Source organism: Schistocerca serialis, chromosome 2 (genome assembly GCF_023864345.2).
Source record: "Schistocerca serialis cubense isolate TAMUIC-IGC-003099 chromosome 2, iqSchSeri2.2, whole genome shotgun sequence".
Classification (NCBI taxonomy): domain Eukaryota; kingdom Metazoa; phylum Arthropoda; class Insecta; order Orthoptera; family Acrididae; genus Schistocerca; species Schistocerca serialis.
Window position 1 is genome coordinate 291,503,693 of NC_064639.1, and position 18,476 is coordinate 291,522,168.

Below are 18,476 nucleotides of genomic sequence, written 5' to 3' on the forward strand. Positions count from 1 at the left end.
TTCGGCTGGGAGAAATTGTGAGGGAGTATGTCGGTTTTGTTTGTACATTGTCTTGTGCACAATATATGTAAGTTCATTTTCCAACTCATCTATCCTCTGCATTCATGTTATTTGGAAGTTTATCCAGTGGTGTAATTGTCTTTTAATTTGCTTTGCCACCTCGTAGTGGATGGAACCACAGATTGTCATGTCATCTATATATTCTATCGTATTAATGCAGCTATCCTGTAACGTCGTTGAGTGTGTTAGGGTCGGGATGGGTTCATTATCGACGTAATTCTCCGGCAGAAGATTCATTTGTCTTCTCCAGGAAATTGCTCTTTGGTAGCTTCTCTGTAATGTTGACGGTGATTTGTATTTATGTGTTTTGGGTGACTGGCTTTGAGCGTTCGTGTTTCTTGCGTGTGTGCTGATTTTAGCTGCCGTAGTCTATACTGTCCAGGAGCCGGTCATGCAGCTGTTTATAGGTCTGACAATCACCTCCTTTTGTTTTATTGCAGACGCGGCCTCTGTATTTGCAGGGGATACAGACGCAAACCGCGGACCTGCACTCACTGCGCTTGTGTCCTTGGTTGCCGCACTTGGCACGCGTGACGTCGGCTTTTCTGCAGATTTTAGTCGTATGTCCTAGGTCGCAACACTTAAAACACTTGTTTACTACTGTATAGTCTTTCACAGAAAGTGATTCGAAGTCTATGTAGACTCTCTGTCTTCTTGTAAGGACTCTGTACAGGTGTGGGCTGACCTCCAGTATCTGGTGACTGAAACCCCTTCCCCTAGGCCCTGTTTTGAATCTTATTTTGACCTCTCTGTCGAAGTCTTCTTTCGTGGTGTCACCGCTTAGATTCTGCTCATAAAGGCTTTCTAGAAACTCTTCGTCGGTAAGTGTATCTGGCACGTGATATACTGCCACGAGTGGCTTGCGTTTTCGCGGTCCTTCACAGACAATGGTGTGCGGGTCTTTAGTCTTTTCTATTATTTTTCGACAGTCCTCCTGTGTTTTCGTTTCTACTATAACTGCAGTCTGCGTGGTTCTGATTGATTTTATATGTATATTCTCTTTCCTGGGAGTTATATTCTTGGTGATGGTCTGTCGGACAGCTTTGGCGTCTTGATTTTCTGTCGATTTGATATAGAGGGTTGTGGCCTGTTTTGTTTTAGCCTGATCTATTCTTCGAGCCTCTTTGGTTTTGGGCTCTATAGTTAAGGCGGCAGCATATGTCAGTGTCTGTGCTTGTGTCTGTGCTTGTTGTGTGACTTTATTAGTTAGTTCTCTTATTTGTTGCTGCAAGTCTTGGTTCGCTACACTCAATTCCCTATTTTCGTTCTCTAACTTCTCAGCCTTCTCTTGCAAAGTTTGTATTTGTGGGTCTTTGACTGGATTCGAGGCTCTCTGTAGTTCTAGTCTTAGTCGCCTATTTTCATCGTTTAGGCAGGACAGTTTAGCTTCAAGGCTAGTTATTTCGAAAGCCAAGGGAAACACTTTGTCTCTAATGACGGTTAACAGGGCAGATGAAACATGCTTAGCTTTTAACTCTGCTCCTATCTCACTCAATATTTTGTCTATGGCTGCTATCTTTTGACTGGGGGACATGGGCACAAGTTGTTCCTCCGTGTGTTTCATACCTGGAGTGACGTTGATGGCTCTAGCTAGCGTCTTACCCCATGCTTTCCTTCTTCTTCCGTCGGCCTCTGGTGTGGTGGTGTCGCTGCTTCGTCGGCTGGAATCCAGGGCCGAAGGTAGGCAGGCGGTTGTTTACCAACAGCAGGGAGCACAGCTGGTGGCCGCTACTGCTGACGTCGACGGCGGGGCAGTTGGTGGACGCTGCCGACGCGTCGGATTCCGCTGAACAACCTGATGTACTAAGCTGCTCGTTTCTGGGTTTGAAAGACGGGTCATTATTGGTGTATTCTAACTGGATCTTGTGGTTCTGCCGAGTGCGTTCTGTTGTAGTAAGTGTTCACAAGTAATGTTTTAAGGCGTACCTTCAGAGCGGTCTTAATAACTGACAATTACTTTAACTTTGAAAATATTAACATCCAACTGCCACCAGGGCTTTAGTCAAAATAAAATTGTAAGTAGGGACAGGTTGGGATCCAGTCGCAACTTGGTTGACGATTGAAATTAAGATGTTGGTTGAAACTTCCTGGCAGATTAAAACTGTGTGCCGGGCCGAGACTCGAACTCGGGACCTTTGCCTTTCGCGGGCAAGTGCTCTACCAACTGAGCTACCCAAGCACGACTCAGGCAGCGTCCTCACAGCTTTAGTTCCGACAGTACCTCGCCTCCTACCTTCCAAACTTCACAGAAGCTCTCCTGCGAAACTTGCAGAACTAGCACTCCTAGAAGAAGGGATATTACGGAGACATGGCTTAGCCACAGCCTGGGGGATATTTCCAGAATGAGATTTTCACTCTGCAGCGGAGTGTGCGCTGATATGAAACTTCCTGGCACATTAAAACTGTGTGCCGGACCGAGACTCGAACTCGGGACCTTTGCCTTTCGCGGGCAAGTGCTCTACCAACTGAGCTACCCAAGCACGACTCACGCCCCGTCCACACAGCTTTACTTCTGCCAGTATCTCGTCTCCTACCTTCCAAACTTTACAGAAGCTCTCCTGCGTACCTTGCAGAACTAGCACTCCTGAAAGAAAGGATATAGCGGAGACATGGCTTAGCCACAGCCTGGGGGATGTTTCCAGAATGAGATTTTCACTCTGCAGCGGAGTGTGCGCTGATATGAAACTTCCTGGCAGATTAAAACTGTGTGCCCGACCGAGACTCGAACTCGGGACCTTTGCCTTTCGCGGGCAAGTGCTCTACCATCTGAGCTACCGAAGCACGACTCACGCCCGGTACTCACAGCTTTACTTCTGCCAGTATCTCGTCTCCTACCTTCCAAACTTTACAGAAGCTCTCCTGCGTACCTTGCAGAACTAGCACTCCTGAAAGAAAGGATATAGCGGAGACATGGCTTAGCCACAGCCTGGGGGATGTTTCCAGAATGAGATTTTCACTCTGCAGCGGAGTGTGCGCTGATATGAAACTTCCTGGCACATTAAAACTGTGTGCCGGACCGAGACTCGAACTCGGGACCTTTTCCTTTCGCGGGCAAGTGCTCTACCAACTGAGCTACCCAAGCACGACTCACGCTCCGTCCTCACAGCTTTACTTCTGCCAGTACCTCGCCTCCTACCTTCCAAACTTTACAGAAGCTCTCCTGCGAACCCTGCAGAACTAGCACTCCTGAAAGAAAGGATATTGCGGAGACATGGCTTAGCCACAGCCTTGGGGATGTTTCCAGAATGAGATTTTCACTCTACAGCGGAGTGTGTGCTGATATGAAACTTCCTGGCAGATTAAAACTGTGTGCCCGACCGAGACTCGAACTCGGGACCTTTGCCATTCGCAGTTTTAATCTGCCAGGAAGTTTCATATCAGCGCACACTTCGCTGCAGAATGAAAATCTCATTCTGGTAAGATGTTGGTTGCTTTGAAGTACGCCTTATCATTGTCATGTTGTCTAAGCACAGGTGCGCAACTTAACCTCGAACATTTCGACATACAGCTTCCAAATTAAAAGTTAAGTCATCTGTTTTGAGTAATTGAATCACTGTTGTCATCAATGGTGCTTATATAGTTTTCAAGTGTTGCAGAAGGGCATTTAATAACACAGACTGTGTCCAGCGTGGTAGCAAACAACGCTGTTTCACCAGATAACGGGCGGGCAGTAGGTCCGGCCGTCTTGTAATCACTGTCATCTTTATATACTGTCAAATAAACAGATTGTGTGAAAATAATGTTACATTGGTGGGTCCTCCCTTCCACGTTTACCTTAATTCCAGTAAATACCACATATCAGCATCTAGAAACATTTACCGGCTGATGTAATACGTTTGAGATAAATATAAATCAGGAGAAACGCGTAGCTGTAGTACACAGCGGAAAATTCACACTCCTAGACTGGCTAAGTTCTATGGCCTGCAGAAATGTGCAGTGGAATGATTCGGTAATCTATCTATCTCGGCCCTCAGCCTGATGGAAGAGGAATATTTGCCAATCAGTCAAATAACATGTTTTAACCGCTCCTTAAACGGCGTGTGCTGACGACAGAGAGGAAGCTGCGATGTGTTATCCTTTCGACAGTGCTCTATGAACTAAAGTTGTGGTCCATGGCAGCAAGCTCCCATCTCAGCAAACTACAGTCACTACAAAATGGGATCCTTCACATCATACCAAGTGCTGAACCGTGTACGCCAAAAATTCACACAAGGCCGTCTTAGGCAAACCATTCATCTTCATTTACATCTAAAAGAAGTGGAACATCTTTATGAGAAGGGTTCTACATCGGCCCACCAACTCATTCGTAAGCCAGGTACGCAACACGCCGATGCTTCTGATAAAAGACCCAATTAGGCAAAAACAGATTACAAACGACGGCCATTCACACCAACTGCCTTTCAAATGCATAAAAACGGCCATCTGTGTTCATCATTTAAGCGAAGAAAGAACTCAGACGGGCAAAAACTTGAGGTGCTTCTATGGGTATAAACAAGGTAAGACACTGGTAGAATTCCTGACCTGAATGTTCGTCTATCAGCATGTACCGGAATTCGACTGTGTCAGGATGTGGTCTACTGAGACTGCCTTTTATCATTCTGGGATGGTCGAAATACCATGCCTGCATCCACACGGATAGGGTAACGTGGTCTCAAGCGTTACAAACTATTAACAAGCGACTGTTATTTTGATCAATATGCAGCAGTTATAAACGTTTAAAGTTAGTTCTCTACGTCAGAAAATTTGGCACAATGTTCTCGGTGACTTACAGAAAACCGCTCCTCGATTCGGTAGGTGTGTCTTAGATGCTTCAACCAGTGTATTACATGCAGTTTGTCCCAAAAACTAGTGATCACTGTTTTGATGAGGGCAACTAACGTAATACTTTTCCTGCAAAAAAAAAAAATATTTAAGGGAAGTCCTCTGTAGTCTATGGAAACGTTTTTTAGACACCACAGCCATCAAGAAAATTTTCTTGCGTTACTTAAATTATTTAATGAAAAAACATTTTAGAGATAGGCACCTCATTTTCAGGTACCTTCACCACTAAAAGATTTAACAAAATTTGCAGTTAGATACTAAAGTTGTACGTTACGGACTTGGCATGTGCTACGGTCATCCTGTGAGCAATCAGGGGAGATTACAATCTAACGTCCCGTTATTAGAGACGGATTACCGAAGAATGGGAAAGGAAAACGGTCGTGCCCTTTTCGAAGGAACCATCCCGCAGCTGCATGTGGGGATTTAGCGAAATCCCAAGAACCAAAATCTGGATGGCAGCATGGGGATTTGAACCATCGTACTCCCGAATGCGAGTCCAGTGTGATAACCACTGCGCCACCCCGCTTGGTCTGTGAACAAAATTTGAGCGAATGTTCCCCTTGCTTTTTTGTTTACTGATCACATAAAAGGTTTTAAATAACAGCTGTGCTCTTATGAAATAGCTGTCTTCTTGTGGTGTGTTCAGTTACTTACATTGCTATGGTTCCTTGGATGTAGGTAACTAAACGCATCACAATAAAGAAAGTCAATTCATAAGAATTATTTAAAACCTTTTATGTGAACAGCAGACCAACAAATGAGGGCGACATTTCGCTTATTAGGTCACCCTTATCTTTTCCCACAGGATGACAACAGCACTGCCAAGAATACAAACAACTTTAGTATCTATCGGCACTTTCTGTTAAATGTTTATTGCCGAAGTAGCCCGAAGATGAGGTTTTTATCTGGAAACATGTTGTTCAGTAAATTAATTAAGTAAGTGAAAAAACTTTTGCGACTGGCAGCGGTGTCTGAAAACTTTTTAAACTTCTGAAACAGTCACGGTGCATTAGTCGTCAATATGGCCTCTAAAACTATACCAATTAAAGCCAACTGACAAAAAAAGAAAATATCAAACGATTTATTCCGCAAAATTCATTTTAGAGATGTAATACGTTGTTGTGATTTCCTGCGGCGCATCCCAGCAACGTGCATCACGTACACGGTAATTCGAAGTTAGGAAAACAATATAACTTCGACATAAATGCGTGAAGCGAGAAAGGATAACAATACAATCACTGGAAACTCGAGAGTATGTGTTGCAAAACTTCATCTTCCTCTGAGCGTGGTTTCGTTGCACTTTTCTAAAATAAAAACCGAATCTCATCTGTTTCCGATATGGTAGAATGCCGTTACTGATAGCGAGGAAACTTTATGTAAAATAATAGAGTATACTGTAATTAAATAAACACAGTCAGTTTACGAGTCACAAGTCTAGGAGCCACGTATTGAAACCCAGCAAAGCTGCACTCAATATTTTTCCTACAGAAAGTTCCCGTGTTTCCATTTCCTTTTTGTGCCAATCTCCAGCAGACTATACTTTATTTCTTCAGATATTACATCAGTTACATCATCGACGGATTTACAGTGGACTCAGTATTCTCCATGGTCTTCCTCCAGGTTTTGGCCGTCTGTCCCTAAAGAATTTCCTCACTATTTGTCATCCCACTGCGAAGTGAACTATCGAAAGGTGTCATTGCCATTTTTACAACATCCTGTCCTTCGTCTGATGTATCATGTAAGGTAGAATGATTATTCGAAGTGTCTGAGGGTCGGAAAGATGACAAAAACTCACTGAACAGTAAGTTAACAGAAGCAGGTGAAAGTACAAACACTTTAGATTAGAGAAAAAGAAAACTTGTAATTATGCGAAAGAAGTGATATACATGTATGTGACGAATATAGCGAACTGTCCCTAAATGAATCTCTAGACTAACGTCTAACCACTTCATTCTGTAGCATACTTATTTTCATATGGAGTATGCTCCTGCTTCACAAATATTAGGTACTTTCAAGAGCCTACGTACCTTTAGATTATGGAACAAGTCCTCCACAGCTCTTTCAGCACCTGCATACTCTCTGTCAATTTGTGTTTTGTTGTCACAACCGTGTCAGCCACCTCTATTAATTTGTCATTAAACGCGAATACTAAGCCGAATCCAAGATTTCATGTCTACCTTTCAGAAGTCTTCAAGTACAGTTTGTTAAAAATGGAAGAGGGTTATCAGCCACTGTGACATTCTAAGCGTTTGCACTTTCTTCAGCTTTCTTAAGAAAGCTATTTCGCTATGGCATACACTGACGTGACAAAATTAATGGATATCAAAACGCACATATACAGATGGTGGTAGTATTGCGTACACGAGATATAAAAGGGCGGTGCGTTCACGGAGCTGTCATTTGTACTCAGGTGATTCATGTGGAAAGGTTTCCGACGCGATTATGGCCGACCTCGAAGACGGAATAGTAGTTCGAGCTAGACGAGCGAGACATTCCATTTCTGAAATCGTTAGGGAATTCAGCATTCCGAGATCCAGAGTGTTCCGAGAATACCAGATTTCAAGCATTACCTCTCACCACGGACAAAGCAGTTGCCGACGGCCCTCTCTCAACGACCGAGAGCAGCGGCGTTCTCGTGGAGTAGTCAGTGCTAACGACAAGGAACACTGCGTGAAGTAACCGCAGAAATCAATGTGGGACGTACGATGAGCGTAACCGTTAGGAGAGAACGGTGAAGTTTGACGTTAACGGGCTATGACATCAGTCGACTGATGACAGTACCGTTGCTAACAGCACGGCATCGCGTGCAGCCCATAAGGGCATGTGACCATATCGGTTGGACACTAGAAGACTGGAAAACCATGGCCTTGTCAGAAAGTGCCGATTTCAGTTGGTGAGAGCTGATGGTACGGATCGTGGCGTAGACCCCACGAAGCCATGGACCCAAGTTGTCAGCCAGACATTGTGCAAACTGGTGGTGGCTGCATAATGGTATGCGCCGTGTTTACATGGAGTGGAGTCGATCATTCTCTGTAGATGGCTATTTTCCACAACTTACTGACTATTTGGAGCCATTCAAACAACGATATCATATAACCGGGCCACACTCTTTCGCGATTGGGTTGAAGAACTTTCTGGGCTATTCGAGCGAGTCATTTGGGCTCCCAGATCCCCTGACTTGATTCCCAGAAAACATTTAGGTGACATAACCGAGAGGCCAGTTCGTTCACAGCATCCTGCACTGCAAAAACTTTCGCTATTATGGACGGCTATAGAGGCAGCATGGCCCATTGTTTCTGCAGTGGACATCCTTCGATTGTTGAGTCCATGCCATGACGAGTAGCTGCACTCCGAGGGGCAAAAGAAAGTCCGACATGATATTAAGACGTTTCTCATCAGTTTTGTCACCTCAATATAAGGACACTTTCTCGAAATGTATTCTAAACTGTAGCTGCTAATTATACACTGTGATTGATCATAGCGTGCTTACGTTCATTGAAGGCTGAGTCGTCACTGCGATACAGAAGCTGTTGTCAAAAAATGTTCAAATGTGTGTGAAATCTTATGGGACTTAACTGCTAAGGTCATTAGTCCCTAAGCTTACACACTACTTAACCTAAATGATCCTAAGGACGAACACACACACCCATGCCCGATGGAGGCCTCGAACCTCCGCCGGGACCAAAGCTGTTGTCGAAACAGCAATATCCGATAACGCCGTTTAAAGGCTTCAGCTATTTCTCGGCCCCTGGGATGAATAAGAATTTTAGCTTTAGGAGGGATAAATTTTGCAGCTATTTACAGTGTCTTCAAGTATGTTTCCATTGGTTGAATCCCTTAGAAGCGTGATAATTTTTACCTCTGAGAACAAAATAAACGTGAAAATTATCACGAAACAAATCTGCTGACATATACGCGCTTTGATAATTTCTCTAGTAGACAGAGACACTTTCAAGTGCAGGTTTCTTTTTCAGAGGTCTTGGCTGGACGGATTCATCAGTGATCATAAACAGTAAGTAATTCGCGGAGGAAGCTTTACCACACGTCACAGCAGTCACTCCCCACATTTGTTTTAACACCTACGATAGATTCGTGACTATTTGTGGTAGAAACATTTTAAAATTTCAGCCCGACTCAGCAGCTCTTAGAGCTGATAAATTTTATAAATCGGTTTCTCCGCCAAATTTTGATTCTTTAGCTAATGACCCGCCTGCAGAACTCTCCACCAAACCATTATAAATATCATGGATCCATAGAGTTTTGGACGTACGAGGATGAGTCAAACGAAAACTTAAAATATTTTTTAAAATATTATTTATTGTGCAGAAGTGGTACAAAGCTGTATCACTTTTCAACATAATCTCCCCCGCGCTCAATGCAAGTCCTCCAACGCTTACAAAGTGCATAAATTCCTTTACAAAAAAATTCTTTTGGTAGTCTGCGCAACAAACTCATGCACCGCGTGGCGTACCTCTTCATCAGAACGGAACTTCTTTCCTCCCATTGCGTCTTTGAGTGGTCCAAACATATGGAAATCACTTGGGGCATGGTCTGGTGAGTACGGTGGATGAAGAAGACACTGAAAATGCGTGTCTGTGATTGTTGCAACTGCTGTTCGGGCAGTGTGGGGCCTTCCGTTGTCATGTTGCAAAAGGACACCTGCTGGCAGCAATCCACGTCGCTTTGATTTGATTGCAGGCGGCAGATGATTTTTTAGGAGATCTGTCTATGATGCACTGGTGAAAGTGGTCCCTATTGGCATGTAATACTCAAAATGACGCCTTTTTAATCAGCATAATGTTCCCTGCTGATGGTTCTGTTCGAAACTTCTTTGGTTTCGGTAATGACGAATGGCGCCATTGTTTGTTCGCTCTCTTCGTTTGCGGTTGGTGGAAGTGAACCCAGGTTTCGTCCCCAGTAACGATTCTTGAAAGGAAGCCATCAAATTCTCGTTCAAAGCGCCGAAGAACTTCTTCAGAAGCATCAACACGTCGTTCTCTCATTCTAGGAGTCAGCTGCCGTGGCACCCATCTCTTGCAGACACTGTGAAACTGGAGCACATCATGCAGACTGTGGTGTGCTGACCCATGACTAATCTGTAAACATGCCGCAATGTCATTCAGTGTCACTCGGCGGTTTTCCTTCACTATGGCTTCAACTGCTGCAATGTTCTGTGGAGTCACAACTCGTTGTGCCTGACCTGGACGAGGAGCATCTTCCACTCAAATCACACCATTTGCGAACTTCCTACTCCATTCGTAGACTTGCTGCTGTGACAAACATGCATCACCATACTGAACCTTAATTCGTCGATGAATTTCATTAGGTTTCACACCTTCACTACGCAAAAACCGAATAACAGAACGTTGTTCTTCCCTGACGCAAGTCGCAAGTGCGGCGGCTAACTTTATACTGATACTGCGACAGTAGGTGTGCATCTGCACCATGCTGCCACCTACAGGCCATTCTGCACTCAGTTTGTACCACGATTACCAACTTACAGGATAACGGCGCGAAATTTCGATTTGTTATTAAAAATTTAAGGTTTTCATTTGACTCACCCTCGTATTTTGTCACTCCCCAATTACCAACAATCTCATGACATTACTTAATTTTCTAGACAATAACTTTGCCAGCCACATAAGACTGTATCAGCCCCAGCTTTCTTTATCTTAAAAGGATTTAACGACTGTTGTTCCATTTTTTGCTGTTTCTTCTCTATTGACCCAGAGCTTGAGTTGATACTTCGTACCCAGCAGCAAATGGACGTAGCGTTTTGGTATTATTAGTATGTTTTATTGTTTCTGATTTCTTTTAAAGTAAAATCACTAGGCATTCCCATTTTAAATTTGCGGTTTTCATAGATATACCGTTTGGCAGGGGCTACGTTTGAATTCTGACAAATGATTAGATCTGCAACACGTAACAACAATGATTCTCGTGTTTTGTAACTACAGATAAAAGCTCTTACTATTACAGAAAAGAAGCAGACAGTTGAACTTTTAAGGGACGACAAAAGGGAACATCGTATGAAATGTGGTGTCGAGCTTGAGTGTGTAACTGAACTGGAATCGCAATGATAACGAATCCCAATAAACCCGACCGACGGGGTCACACGTAAGTTGAAAAGCAAGCTGAACTTCGGCCGTTTCCCTTAATGCTCCGAAGATCCATAATGAGTCACTAAATACTCTCGTTATCTTAATTATTTTCGCGATCTAGTGACCCCCTATTCCAAACTCTGTTAATCATAAGCTCAGATAGTTTGTTCACAGATAATCAGAGCTCCACTGTACATCTCTTCTCAGATGTTCCCCACAGCACACTTTCATGTGATACTTCACTTGCCAACGCAACGAGGACAATACACTTATAACACTTTTAAATTGAATCGATAACTGGTAGAAGCCGACCTCGGGGAAGATCAGTTTGGATTCCGTAGAAATTTTGGAACACGTGAGGCATTACTGATCCCACGACTTATCTTAGAAAATAGATTAAGGAAAGGCAAACCTACGTTCCTAGCATTTGTAGACTTAGAGAAAGCTTTTGACAATGTTGACTGGAATACTCTCTTTCAAATTCTGAAGTTGGCAGGGGTAGAATACAGGGAGTGACAGGCTATTTACAATTTGTACAGAAACCAGATGGCAGTTATAAGAGTCGAGGGGCATGAAAGGGAAGCAGCGGTTGGGAAGGGAGTGAGACAGGGTTGTAGCCTCTCCCTGATGTTATTCAATCTGTATATTGAGCAAGCAGTAAAGGAAACAAAAGAAAAATTCGGAGTAGGTATTAAAATCCATGGAGAAGAAATAAAAACTTTAAGGTTCGCCGATGACATTGTAATTCTGTCACAGACAGCAAAGGACTGGGAAGAGCAGTTGGACGGAATGGATGGTGTCTTGAAGGGAGGATATAAGATGAATATCAACAAAAGCAAAACGAGGATAATGGAATGTAGTCGAATTAAGTCGGGTGATGTTGAGGGTATTAGATTAGGAAATTAGACACTTAAAGTAGTAAATGAGTTTTGCTATTTGGGGAGCAAAATAACTGATGATGGTCGAAGTAGAGAGGATATAAAATGTAGACTGGCAATGGCAAGGAAAGCGTTTCTGAAGAAGAGAAATTTGTTAACATCGAGTGTAGATTTAAGTGTCAGGAAGTCGTTTCTGAAAGTATTTGTGTGAAGTGTAGCCATGTATGGAAGTGAAACGTGGACGATAAATTGTTTGGATAAGAAGAGAATAGAAGCTTTTTAAAAAATGTGGTGCTACGGAAGAATGCTGAAGATTAGATGGGTAGATCACATAACTAATGAGGAAGTATTGAATAGGATTGGGGAGAAGAGAAGTTTGTGGCACAACTTGACCAGAAGAAGGGATCGGTTGGTAGGACATGTTCTGAGGCATCAAGGAATCACCAATTTAGTATTGGAGGGCAGCGTGGAGGGTAAAAATCGTAGAGGGAGACCAAGAGATGAATACACTAAGCAGATTCAGAAGGATGTAGGTTGCAGTAAGTGCTAGGAGATGAAGAAGCTTGCACAAGATGGAGTAGCATGGAGAGCTGCATCAAAGCAGCCTCAGGACTGAAGACCACAACAACAGCCGGCCGAAGTGGCCGTGCGGTTCTAGGCGCTGCAGTCTGGAACCGCGAGACCGCTACGGTCGCAGGTTCGAATCCTGCCTCGGGCATGGATGTGTGTGATGTCTTTAGGTTAGTTAGGTTTAACTAGTTCTAAGTTCTAGGGGACTAATGACCTCAGAAGTTGAGTCTCATAGTGCTCAGAGCCATTTGAACCATTTTTGAACCACAACAACAACAACAACAACAACTGTTACATTTGGTGGCGTTCCTTACAGAATATTGCCATCCGCTGTGAGGCTTCCCCTTACCAGTGCAACTAAACAGGTCCTACGTAATGCAGATTTCTCATAAGGAAACTGAGAGATTATCAATGGAAATGAAATACTTTCTGGGTTTTATTCTGACGAACCACTCACATATGCACATATAACACTACAGCTTCTACGACGTTAGGAGGCGATCAAGATTTTTTTTATCACACTTTCCATAATGAGCAACAAAATTCTCTCTTTACCTTTAATTATGTCGAAGTTGCTTACTATGAAATTAACAAGCATAATTCTACCTAGAGGAACGTATATATAGCGGTACCAAGTGTCAGTCCTGATTACGTCAACGTGTATGAAGCAGACGCGAGCTGCAGGAGATGATGAATATTACGTGAGGTGGGCAAACACGCCATAACCTCGCTACACTGTCCGGGCTGTTGTTGACACAGGTCCGAGCTAGGTGTATCCACCCAGCAAACAAGTGGCGAAAATTACAGCCTCCCGCGTACACTCACTTCGTTAACTCAACCCGCGTAAGGAATCAGCTCGGGCGAAACAAGGACCTGACACACATGGCTGAAAAGTATAATCTCCGTGTCACGAATATGCATTTCTGAACACGAACTAATTATTCTTTACCAACATAGTGTTCTATTTTCTCAGCAATTAAACGCTGGCAAAAAAGTTTTATTTGATTGCTGTAGTTCAATTAATTACATAAATGGCCACTGAAAAACATTTAACGCTGAAAGCAGTCTCTTTAAATTGTTTTTAGAGAGAAATATCACAGTGGCTACATGAATGGATATTAAAAGCGGCTTTGGAGCCTATGTAAGTAGAGGAATGATCAAACAAAACGGCGTTTCAGAATAGTAGTTGCACCTTCTATCCTTAATTATTTCTCTGATGTATTCCAATTTCTGTCTTCCTCTGCAGTTTTTACCGTCTTCAGCTCTCTACAGTATCATGCCAGTTAATTACCTGATGTGCTAACACATTTCGTATCTTCTTGTCTCTTCCTCTTGTCAGCGTTTTCCCAATGTTATTTTTCAGACAGATTCTACTTGAATCTCCTCATTTCTTACTTGATCAGTCCATCAAATTTTCAACATTCTTCTGGAGCACCACATCTCAGACGCTTAGATTCTCTTCTGTTGCGACTTTGTCTTCTGTGACATACATAAAAACCGTTGCTATTTGTTTGGAAGCTTGTGTATCATAAATTGTGCTTACCTGTCTTATATATAAATTTCCCAGAGGGCACTTTCTTCGTCAATTCCGAACACCGAGTTTTGTCGACAAGTTTACACACTCTAAGTATGTAAGTAAGTACGATAAAGGCACTTTCTCACCTTCTGAATAACGGAAGTGGCTATGTTCGACTGATAAGAACTGATAAAATTAAGAGCCAAGCAGTCGCCAGAAGTTTATTTACTTAAACTTGACCTATGTTTCGATACTACCAAGAGTATTTTCTCCAGGAGACGTGCTGTTAGCTGAACAATTTTGACACAGAAACGAACCGCAGCTGCCAATTCCGATGTAAAGTAAGAGATAATCCCAATTGGAAAATGAAACTGTTATTTACGTTTTTAAAAGAAAACATAGTCTGTAACAGGCTGTAATGTAAACGTTCTTTATTTAAATCGCGCGATTAACTCATTTCGACTATATGTCATTTTTAAGCACTTGTGTGATGTTACGTATTACACATTGTAATTATCAGACTCATTTACTTTAAACATAAAAAACAGACGTCATATTACGTAACTACATTAGGAACGAGTCCTCATCAAATGCGTTACAACCTCTCATGACACATATTGGTAAATGTACTCTAAGCGCTTTAGCTTGACAACTATGTGCAACTACTGCTTTTATAATCAAAAATGGTTCAAATGGCTCTGAGCACTATGGGACTCAACTGCTGAGGTCATTAGTCCCCTAGAACTTAGAACTAGTTAAACCTAACTAACCTAAGGACATCACAAACATCCATGCCCGAGGCAGGATTCGAACCTGCGACCGTAGCGGTCTTGCGGTTCCAGACTGCAGCTTTTATAATTCTTTCTTTCACGCTACATACAATTTATTGTCTTTAAAACATCTAAATAAGCATTATGTTGATGTGTTGCTGCAGCAGTTACATATTAAACATCAGTATAAAACATATTTATATTTATAATACATATTCAGATGTTTTAAACAGAATATATCGTATGTAGCGTAAAAGAGAAATTTAATTAAAGTTAAAAAAGGAATAAATTCTTTTGTATAATATATGACTACGAAAATACGTAGCACAAAATGAATAAAACGGTTACTTACAAAAACGTGCTGAAGATAAAACAATGTACTGTAGCATGATTTTATCAAGATATTACTTTAAAAAAAAATAGAGAAATATTCCTTACGTGAAATTTACTAGACAGAATATGGTGTACAGTATCGTATTTCATACTGTCAGGAAGGAAGTATAGAGTCCAGTAAGCAAAGGGAGGAACAACGTTTGCTAAATGGAACCGAAAATAAAAATGAGCCAAATATGGTGTACAGTATCGTATTTCATACTGTCAGGAAGGAAGTATAGAGTCCAGTAAGCAAAGGGAGGAACAACGTTTGCTAAATGGAACCGAAAATAAAAATGAGCCAGAACATCATACAGTTGCGAGCGACGGCTTAAAAGTTCGGTTTATCACGTTGTTAGCGCGCGGGAAGTGGCTCGCTCTACACTACGGTTACTTGGCATCGTAGCCAGCTGCCACACGTCTAGTTCAGTGCCTGTTCTTATAACAGGCAGCACCTGTGTAATAATTTTTGCTGTTTTCCGTGGAGGATTTTATACACAATTTCTGCAATTTCTGGTCTGACTTGAGCTCGCTAGCTCATATTGTACGTTTACAATTCAAACGTAATGTAATTTACGTAAGAAACGGTTTTATCCCTTATATTCCATTTCATCACTGTGACGTATTAGGTGTTTTTGATGTTTATTTTCATAATATCTTTCAAAAACACTTCACTCTGTTCAGTAACACATACACGCACTTAGAATACTTACACCCCTGACACGTACATAGCATTTTAATTTTTAATTGGGACACTATCCTCAACGAAGGATGATGCCCCAGAAATAAAGTACTATGGCTCCAATCCCCCGGTTCCGACTAAGGTTTTCGGCAGTTTTCTCGTGACTATAAGGCATCTGCCGGAACTGGTTAGCCCCTCCCATTCACACCCATCAGGGATCCCCCATTTGCCCCACTATCTGATAATAAGCTGAATAGAATCGTGACTCTCTATCGGTCGGCTCGCTCCACTCTTAGGAATGGAGAATAAAAACAGTAAAATAATAATAATATAATAATAATTGAGCCGTGCTGCGGCTCGCATTGGTGCTATTTGTAGCTTTCCGCCTTCTGTTGGAGGCCAGACGGTATCGTTTAGTTGGCATGATTGCGATTGTTTGTGTTCTTCTTGTGTTGACTGGCGCCAGTCGGTTTCACAAACGTTGCCTGTCCGTTAGCGGCAGCAGCGGCGTTATCGATATATAGTAACTGTTGCCCTATCTTTGGGGCGACGTCGTTGTTTTTCCGGGTCGTGTGAGTGGCTAGTTCGGTTGGGGACTCAGGAGCCAGGTCCGCGCAGTGCAGTTGTAATTGCAACGAGTTCTTAAACATTCTTAATTTATTGCCATTCTTGGCGTGTAAGGCCTTCAGCCGTGATCACAGTGGCTTGTTTTTTTAAAAAGCATTATCTGTACCTGTATTGTATGGTGATTTGCTAAATTGTAACGCACTGGAAACACTATTATTTACACAGTTGTTTATCCCTTCATTAATAACTTGTGGTATTTTTTTATTTATTCTTGAGTCTGGAATTACTGTTTTAAAAATAAATGTGTGTAACTGTAAAAGGAAACCAATAGTAACTGATTACGGCCCCGTACACAATCGTAACCGAATCCTGCCTTCCCCTGACTATCAGGTTTCAATAATAATATCTTCAAAACATTGTTGTTAAAGTTATTCCCTCTGAAGAAGATAGCCTCACTCGTATTGAAACCGAGTCAAGGCGTTTTACAACAAACTTCAAGCAACCAGGGGTGTTTCTTCCCACAAATGGGGAGCAGATATGAGTGACGAATACACGATTCAGTCGCGTTAATGTGGCCACCGCCTATATTTGACGCCAACGTGGAATAACCACTCACAGACGGCATGTGGCAATAGCAGCAGTGGAGAATATGTAAAGCTTGAAAGGGGGGGAGGGTTGGGGGCGTAAAACAGTACAGTTGCTGATGTGATGCGGAAAGGGAGCGATATATCTGGCATCCAAAAGGGCATGATTGTTGGCTTTCAGACCAAATGTGTAAACATTTCTGAAACGGGTAAGTCTGTGCGCTGTTCGCGTGCCGCCGTGGGTAAAGTATACCGTGAATGGGAAAATGGCGCTATTGAAAACCGGCGTCAAAACAAATGTGGTGTACCGGGGGGGCATAGATGACAAGGGTGAACGACAGCTGTGGTGATGTGTAGGGCCAATAGGCGTGTAAGTACTGAGCAATGGAATACGTAAACGACCATTGAGCAAACGTTGTTACTCGTCAGTGACGGAGGCTCGAATTGCCTTGCCAGTACCGGAACTGGACAGTCTGGGTGTTGACAGGTGGCATTTTGTGATGAATCAACTTTTGCTGTCCATCCAACAGATGGCCGTTGGCTTGTACAGCCCAGCAGCAGTCATCAGAAGGGTACTAGCTGGGGGAGGGAGTTTTATGGTCTGGAGTGATCTCGCTATTCTTAGACAGCACAATACACAAGCGTGTATCTACTGTATACTCGGGGATCATCTCCACCCCTACATGCAGTTTGTTTCACCTCAGCCCACTCGCATCTACCAGCAGGACAGCGCAACGTGTCACACAGCTCGCAGTGCACGTGCGTGTATCGAAGAGCACCAGGATGAGTTTAATGTACTTCCCTGGCCATCAAACTTCCCAGATTTAAACCCAATCCAGAACTTGTGAGACCACTTCGATCACATTGTTCGCGCCATGGATCCTCAACCGTGAAACCTAGCGCAGCTGGCCACGGCACAGAGATCGCCGAAATTCCACATCTCTGTCGGTACCTTCCAGAACCTTATTTACTCCCTTTCTGCAAAACTGCACTCCAAAAAGTGCTTATTCAACTTCTGACTGGTGTCCACATTAATGTGGCTGGACCGTATAATGCAAACACAAGTACGCACATGAACAGCATCTAACTGACAGATCCTCAGTCATCCTCTACGGAAGCTTCACGGTTCTGGTGAAAAGTAACATCCTCCACCATGAGCGTTGCTTGATTTGCAGTATACTGGCAGATTGTACCTCCTTAGCATTTCCTGTCAGTTACCTAACGTCAATAGTCGAAATCAGTGACCTTGCGTTTATACGGAATTAGAATTATGTATTAATACCTTCAGCTGCTGACGGGGGTTGGTATATATCAACGGGAACAGGTGAAAATGTGTGCCACGACCGGGACTCGAACCCAGGATCTCCTGCTTACATGGTAGATGCTCTATCCATCAGAGCCACCGAGGGCACCGACGATAATGTGACTGCAAGGACTATTTCGAGCACGCCTCCCGCGAGACCTACATTCTCACCTTATATGTCCACACATTACATTCGTAGTGACCCTACCCAACACACTCGGACATGTCCGAAAGAACAGACTCCATATCCAT

At 42.9% G+C, this 18,476-nt stretch overlaps 1 non-coding gene across 1 annotated transcript; it reads right to left on the reverse strand.

The window, feature by feature from the left end:
• Positions 1-2,165: 2,165 nt before the first annotated feature.
• Positions 2,166-2,240, reverse strand: Trnas-cga (transfer RNA serine (anticodon CGA)). The gene has a single exon. It is a non-coding gene; the product is annotated as a tRNA-Ser (tRNA).
• Positions 2,241-18,476: the final 16,236 nt, after the last annotated feature.